Below are 7,676 nucleotides of genomic sequence, written 5' to 3'. Positions count from 1 at the left end.
GTCATCTTCCCTGATTACAGGGGACCCCCGCCACTGCATCCATTCCAAAGGGCCTGGGATTGCGAGGCACTGGCGCTCCCCGCCTTACAGGGCAGCCCCCATCCCTACCGGCCGCGGGAGGCTCCTTCTCTCCCACTCAGGGGGCACCTCGACCCGCACCCCGCTAACGGGGCGGTCACCCCACACAGGCTGCCAGCTGAGCACAAGCGCTCGCGCACCCAGACCCTGATTACAGGCGGGTGGACAACACCCCTGGAGCCACAGAGCTCAGTTTCCCCCCCAGCGGCGGGAGCGACTCTCAGCTGCCAGGCAGCGGGGCAACACGGCCAAATGCCGCGCTCGGGCTCCCAGCCCTGATTCCAGGGAGGGCGCAAGCCCAACCCCGCATCTCGCGGCCCCGTGCCTCTGAAAGGCCAGGGCCACATGCCCGCCTGACTACAGGGGGTCTCTCTCAACGCAGCTCACCAAGCACACACCGGGGGCACGCACAGCCCTGCCTACAGGACGGTACCCCCACACCCCACCCTCACCAACAAGCCCCGCGGAGCACGAGGCTCCCGCCAACGCCTGACCTACAGGCTGGCCCGCCCGGCAGCAGCACAACATCAACAAGCTCTCGTCTTTGGGAACCCGCGGAGCAACCTCGACCCACCCAGCGGGGAGGTCACCCCACACACAAAAACAGCACCTCAACCTGCACCCTCTGACGGGACAGGGAGGGGTCAATCCCACCAGCTGGATGGCTAGAGCAGCCGGCTGCAATGCTGCAGCCTCCCCACACCTGATTACAGGCAGGGCGGGCCGCTCGCGGGACAGAGGGCTCTGCAGCTTAGGACACATGCCCCGACTACGGGGCTGTCACAGCGCCAGCAGAGCAGGCACCCACTAAAGGACTGGCCCAAGCCCTGGCTACAGGGCGGCCTCAGCCACAGAACTACCACGTGGCTCTGGTCTATGCTAAGTAATTTAGAGGAAGACAGGACACTCGCTGCGCTCGCGGCACTGAGAGGGAACACCCCTTTTGTGGCATGCACCAAAGTCCTCCATTCCCCCCTGGGAAGTCGAAGCTAGGCTGCAGCCATTTTTGGGGGAGCCTAAAGGGAAAGCTCAGTCAATCCATCACACCACAGACACAAACATGGAAAGGAAGGGGAACACACGCACACAGATGCGACTTTCCAGAAGGGAAGGACAACGCAGCACAGCCAAACCCTGGGAATAAACCCACAACCGCGGGCAACAGACAAGAGCCTGCAACCTGTCCCTAGCCTGCACGGAGGCCGCAGACCTCAACGTGCCAAGGGGCTTCCCAGCTAAAGCCAAAGGCCAGATGCCGTGACGCGCACCCCGAGTACGGGGCCGTCGCATTTACGGGCCACCACCAGGCAACAATGCCGAGGGGCCGGAGGAGGAAGAGGGACAGGCAAACGGCACTACCCTGCTTACAGGGCGGCCTCGGGGTCCGGCAAGCTCCGTTTCCCACTCAGGTGCGGAGAGGTGGCTCTCGCCCTCCGTTACAGGGGGCCACGCTCCCCAGGCAGCCGAAGGAGCAGACAGGCAAAAGCCCAACTACAGCAAAAGCAAAGACCCGAGCCCTGCTTACAGGGAGGTCGCCCAGCACAAAGCCGGCCAAGGCACCGGCAACGCTCAAACTCTCATGGGACTGCGGCCCCGCTAACGGGACACCTGCTTTGCCCAGCCTGCCTCTCTCCTTCCCCCCCGCGTCGGCACGCTTCGGCATCCTCTTCTTGCTCGCTCCTGCCTCCTGTGTTCCCACGCCGCTTCACCTTCTTCCTCCTCCTCCTCCTGCAGCAGCTCCTGAAACATCAGCGAGGACACCATTAGACCTGCACAGCAACAAGCCCCCCACCGCAAGGGAAAGGGAAACCCAACAGCACAAAAGAACCCGGCACGCCCCCACCCAGCCAACCAAGGCCTAGCATCCCCCCTCCCCACTTCATCCCAGCAAAAACTACTGCGAGCAGCTTTTCTCACCTCACTGGCGCACGGCGCGCTTCCCGCCGGTGCTGCGGGGGATCGCAGAGGCGGGCAGACTGGGCAAATGGAGCTGGGCACACAACAAGCAGCGGCCAAAGAGTCATCTTCCCTGATTACAGGGGACCCCCGCCACTGCATCCATTCCAAAGGGCCTGGGATTGCGAGGCACTGGCGCTCCCCGCCTTACAGGGCAGCCCCCATCCCTACCGGCCGCGGGAGGCTCCTTCTCTCCCACTCAGGGGGCACCTCGACCCGCACCCCGCTAACGGGGCGGTCACCCCACACAGGCTGCCAGCTGAGCACAAGCGCTCGCGCACCCAGACCCTGATTACAGGCGGGTGGACAACACCCCTGGAGCCACAGAGCTCGGTTTCCCCCCCAGCGGCGGGAGCGACTCTCAGCTGCCAGGCAGCGGGGCAACACGGCCAAATGCCGCGCTCGGGCTCCCAGCCCTGATTCCAGGGAGGGCGCAAGCCCAACCCCGCATCTCGCGGCCCCGTGCCTCTGAAAGGCCAGGGCCACATGCCCGCCTGACTACAGGGGGTCTCTCTCAACGCAGCTCACCAAGCACACACCGGGGGCACGCACAGCCCTGCCTACAGGACCGTACCCCCACACCCCACCCTCACCAACAAGCCCCGCGGAGCACGAGGCTCCCGCCAACGCCTGACCTACAGGCTGGCCCGCCCGGCAGCAGCACAACATCAACAAGCTCTCGTCTTTGGGAACCCGGGGAGCAACCTCGACCCACCCAGCGGGGAGGTCACCCCACACACAAAAACAGCACCTCAACCTGCACCCTCTGACGGGACAGGGAGGGGTCAATCCCACCAGCTGGATGGCTAGAGCAGCCGGCTGCAATGCTGCAGCCTCCCCACACCTGATTACAGGCAGGGCGGGCCGCTCGCGGGACAGAGGCCTCCGCAGCTTGGCACACACGCCCCGACTACGGGGCTGTCACACCGCCAGCGGAGCAGGCGCCCACTAAAGGACAGCCAAGAGCCTGGGAACTCTCTCTAGCCTGCACAGAGGCCGCAGACCTCAACGTGCCAAGGGGCTTCCCAGCTAAAGCCAAAGGCCAGATGCCGTGACGCGCACCCCGAGTACGGGGCCGTCGCATTTACGGGCCACCACCAGGCAACAATGCCGAGGGGCCGCAGGAGGAAGAGGGACGGGCAAACGGCACTACCCTGCTTACAGGGCGGCCTCGGGGTCCGGCGAGCTCCGTTTCCCACTCAGGTGCGGAGAGGTGGCTCTCGCCCTCCGTTACAGGGGGCCACGCTCCCCAGGCAGCCGAAGGAGCAGACAGGCAAAAGCCCAACTACAGCAAAAGCAAAGACCCGAGCCCTGCTTACAGGGAGGTCGCCCAGCACAAAGCCGGCCAAGGCACCGGCAACGCTCAAACTCTCATGGGACTGCGGCCCCGCTAACGGGACACCTGCTTTGCCCAGCCTGCCTCTCTCCTTCCCCCCCGCGTCGGCACGCTTCGGCATCCTCTTCTTGCTCGCTCCTGCCTCCTGTGTTCCCACGCCGCTTCACCTTCTTCCTCCTCCTCCTCCTGCAGCAGCTCCTGAAACATCAGCGAGGACACCATTAGACCTGCACAGCAACAAGCCCCCCACCGCAAGGGAAAGGGAAACCCAACAGCACAAAAGAACCCGGCACGCCCCCACCCAGCCAACCAAGGCCTAGCATCCCCCCTCCCCACTTCATCCCAGCAAAAACTACTGCGAGCAGCTTTTCTCACCTCACTGGCGCACGGCGCGCTTCCAGCCGGTGCTGCGGGGGATCGCAGAGGCGGGCAGACTGGGCAAATGGAGCTGGGCACACAACAAGCAGCGGCCAAAGAGTCATCTTCCCTGATTACAGGGGACCCCCGCCACTGCATCCATTCCAAAGGGCCTGGGATTGCGAGGCACTGGCGCTCCCCGCCTTACAGGGCAGCCCCCATCCCTACCGGCCGCGGGAGGCTCCTTCTCTCCCACTCAGGGGGCACCTCGACCCGCACCCCGCTAACGGGGCGGTCACCCCACACAGGCTGCCAGCTGAGCACAAGCGCTCGCGCACCCAGACCCTGATTACAGGCGGGTGGACAACACCCCTGGAGCCACAGAGCTCGGTTTCCCCCCCAGCGGCGGGAGCGACTCTCAGCTGCCAGGCAGCGGGGCAACACGGCCAAATGCCGCGCTCGGGCTCCCAGCCCTGATTCCAGGGAGGGCGCAAGCCCAACCCCGCATCTCGCGGCCCCGTGCCTCTGAAAGGCCAGGGCCACATGCCCGCCTGACTACAGGGGGTCTCTCTCAACGCAGCTCACCAAGCACACACCGGGGGCACGCACAGCCCTGCCTACAGGACGGTACCCCCACACCCCACCCTCACCAACAAGCCCCGCGGAGCACGAGGCTCCCGCCAACGCCTGACCTACAGGCTGGCCCGCCCGGCAGCAGCACAACATCAACAAGCTCTCGTCTTTGGGAACCCGCGGAGCAACCTCGACCCACCCAGCGGGGAGGTCACCCCACACACAAAAACAGCACCTCAACCTGCACCCTCTGACGGGACAGGGAGGGGTCAATCCCACCAGCTGGATGGCTAGAGCAGCCGGCTGCAATGCTGCAGCCTCCCCACACCTGATTACAGGCAGGGCGGGCCGCTCGCGGGACAGAGGCCTCCGCAGCTTGGCACACACGCCCCGACTACGGGGCTGTCACACCGCCAGCGGAGCAGGCGCCCACTAAAGGACAGCCAAGAGCCTGGGAACTCTCTCTAGCCTGCACAGAGGCCGCAGACCTCAACGTGCCAAGGGGCTTCCCAGCTAAAGCCAAAGGCCAGATGCCGTGACGCGCACCCCGAGTACGGGGCCGTCGCATTTACGGGCCACCACCAGGCAACAATGCCGAGGGGCCGCAGGAGGAAGAGGGACGGGCAAACGGCACTACCCTGCTTACAGGGCGGCCTCGGGGTCCGGCAAGCTCCGTTTCCCACTCAGGTGCGGAGAGGTGGCTCTCGCCCTCCGTTACAGGGGGCCACGCTCCCCAGGCAGCCGAAGGAGCAGACAGGCAAAAGCCCAACTACAGCAAAAGCAAAGACCCGAGCCCTGCTTACAGGGAGGTCGCCCAGCACAAAGCCGGCCAAGGCACCGGCAACGCTCAAACTCTCATGGGACTGCGGCCCCGCTAACGGGACACCTGCTTTGCCCAGCCTGCCTCTCTCCTTCCCCCCCGCGTCGGCACGCTTCGGCATCCTCTTCTTGCTCGCTCCTGCCTCCTGTGTTCCCACGCCGCTTCACCTTCTTCCTCCTCCTCCTCCTGCAGCAGCTCCTGAAACATCAGCGAGGACACCATTAGACCTGCACAGCAACAAGCCCCCCACCGCAAGGGAAAGGGAAACCCAACAGCACAAAAGAACCCGGCACGCCCCCACCCAGCCAACCAAGGCCTAGCATCCCCCCTCCCCACTTCATCCCAGCAAAAACTACTGCGAGCAGCTTTTCTCACCTCACTGGCGCACGGCGCGCTTCCAGCCGGTGCTGCGGGGGATCGCAGAGGCGGGCAGACTGGGCAAATGGAGCTGGGCACACAACAAGCAGCGGCCAAAGAGTCATCTTCCCTGATTACAGGGGACCCCCGCCACTGCATCCATTCCAAAGGGCCTGGGATTGCGAGGCACTGGCGCTCCCCGCCTTACAGGGCAGCCCCCATCCCTACCGGCCGCGGGAGGCTCCTTCTCTCCCACTCAGGGGGCACCTCGACCCGCACCCCGCTAACGGGGCGGTCACCCCACACAGGCTGCCAGCTGAGCACAAGCGCTCGCGCACCCAGACCCTGATTACAGGCGGGTGGACAACACCCCTGGAGCCACAGAGCTCGGTTTCCCCCCCAGCGGCGGGAGCGACTCTCAGCTGCCAGGCAGCGGGGCAACACGGCCAAATGCCGCGCTCGGGCTCCCAGCCCTGATTCCAGGGAGGGCGCAAGCCCAACCCCGCATCTCGCGGCCCCGTGCCTCTGAAAGGCCAGGGCCACATGCCCGCCTGACTACAGGGGGTCTCTCTCAACGCAGCTCACCAAGCACACACCGGGGGCACGCACAGCCCTGCCTACAGGACGGTACCCCCACACCCCACCCTCACCAACAAGCCCCGCGGAGCACGAGGCTCCCGCCAACGCCTGACCTACAGGCTGGCCCGCCCGGCAGCAGCACAACATCAACAAGCTCTCGTCTTTGGGAACCCGCGGAGCAACCTCGACCCACCCAGCGGGGAGGTCACCCCACACACAAAAACAGCACCTCAACCTGCACCCTCTGACGGGACAGGGAGGGGTCAATCCCACCAGCTGGATGGCTAGAGCAGCCGGCTGCAATGCTGCAGCCTCCCCACACCTGATTACAGGCAGGGCGGGCCGCTCAGGGGACAGAGGGCTCTGCAGCTTAGGACACACGCCCCGACTACGGGGCTGTCACAGCGCCAGCAGAGCAGGCACCCACTAAAGGACTGGCCCAAGCCCTGGCTACAGGGCGGCCTCAGCCACAGAACTACCACGTGGCTCTGGTCTATGCTAAGTAATTTAGAGGAAGACAGGACACTCGCTGCGCTCGCGGCACTGAGAGGGAACACCCCTTTTGTGGCATGCACCAAAGTCCTCCATTCCCCCCTGGGAAGTCGAAGCTAGGCTGCAGCCATTTTTGGGGGAGCCTAAAGGGAAAGCTCAGTCAATCCATCACACCACAGACACAAACATGGAAAGGAAGGGGAACACACGCACACAGATGCGACTTTCCAGAAGGGAAGGACAACGCAGCACAGCCAAACCCTGGGAATAAACCCACAACCGCGGGCAACAGACAAGAGCCTGCAACCTGTCCCTAGCCTGCACGGAGGCCGCAGACCTCAACGTGCCAAGGGGCTTCCCAGCTAAAGCCAAAGGCCAGATGCCGTGACGCGCACCCCGAGTACGGGGCCGTCGCATTTACGGGCCACCACCAGGCAACAATGCCGAGGGGCCGGAGGAGGAAGAGGGACGGGCAAACGGCACTACCCTGCTTACAGGGCGGCCTCGGGGTCCGGCGAGCTCCGTTTCCCACTCAGGTGCGGAGAGGTGGCTCTCGCCCTCCGTTACAGGGGGCCACGCTCCCCAGGCAGCCGAAGGAGCAGACAGGCAAAAGCCCAACTACAGCAAAAGCAAAGACCCAAGCCCTGCTTACAGGGAGGTCGCCCAGCACAAAGCCGGCCAAGGCACCGGCAACGCTCAAACTCTCATGGGACTGCGGCCCCGCTAACGGGACACCTGCTTTGCCCAGCCTGCCTCTCTCCTTCCCCCCCGCGTCGGCACGCTTCGGCATCCTCTTCTTGCTCGCTCCTGCCTTCTGCCTCCCCACACTGCTTCTTGCAAAAATGACAGTTTTCATTATAGTAATTGTTCTCTGTAAAGTTAACCACTGTACCATCTTGCACTTCTGTATTGTTAGCGTGGCCCACCCATTAGGCAGGTTTTTTTGCCTCGTGTTACTCCCCTCACCTGCAACATTTCTGATTCTAGCTCCGATAAATTCATTTCATTTCTCATTCTCTGTTCGTAGCAATTATGTGCCGTCAAGTTACAAGGGACATTTCCAACTTGTAACATCTATTGCCATGGATTGTCTTTTAGAAGAATACAATATTTCACATTGAAGCCTTT

General features: G+C 63.8%; 1 long non-coding RNA gene across 1 annotated transcript; it reads right to left on the bottom strand.

Moving 5' to 3' along the window:
• Positions 1-870: 870 nt before the first annotated feature.
• Positions 871-7,355, bottom strand: LOC125690333 (uncharacterized). The gene is made up of 4 exons (XR_007375628.1): positions 5,496-7,355; positions 3,746-5,318; positions 1,996-3,568; positions 871-1,818 (listed from the first exon to the last, which is right to left on the bottom strand). It is a non-coding gene; the product is annotated as an uncharacterized LOC125690333 (long non-coding RNA).
• Between the last annotated feature and the right edge of the window lie 321 nt (positions 7,356-7,676).

Source organism: Lagopus muta, chromosome 3, assembly GCF_023343835.1.
Source record: "Lagopus muta isolate bLagMut1 chromosome 3, bLagMut1 primary, whole genome shotgun sequence".
Taxonomy (NCBI): Eukaryota; Metazoa; Chordata; class Aves; order Galliformes; family Phasianidae; genus Lagopus; species Lagopus muta.
The sequence above is the reverse complement of the archived record's forward strand: the minus strand, read 5'-3'. Positions and strand labels throughout refer to the sequence as shown.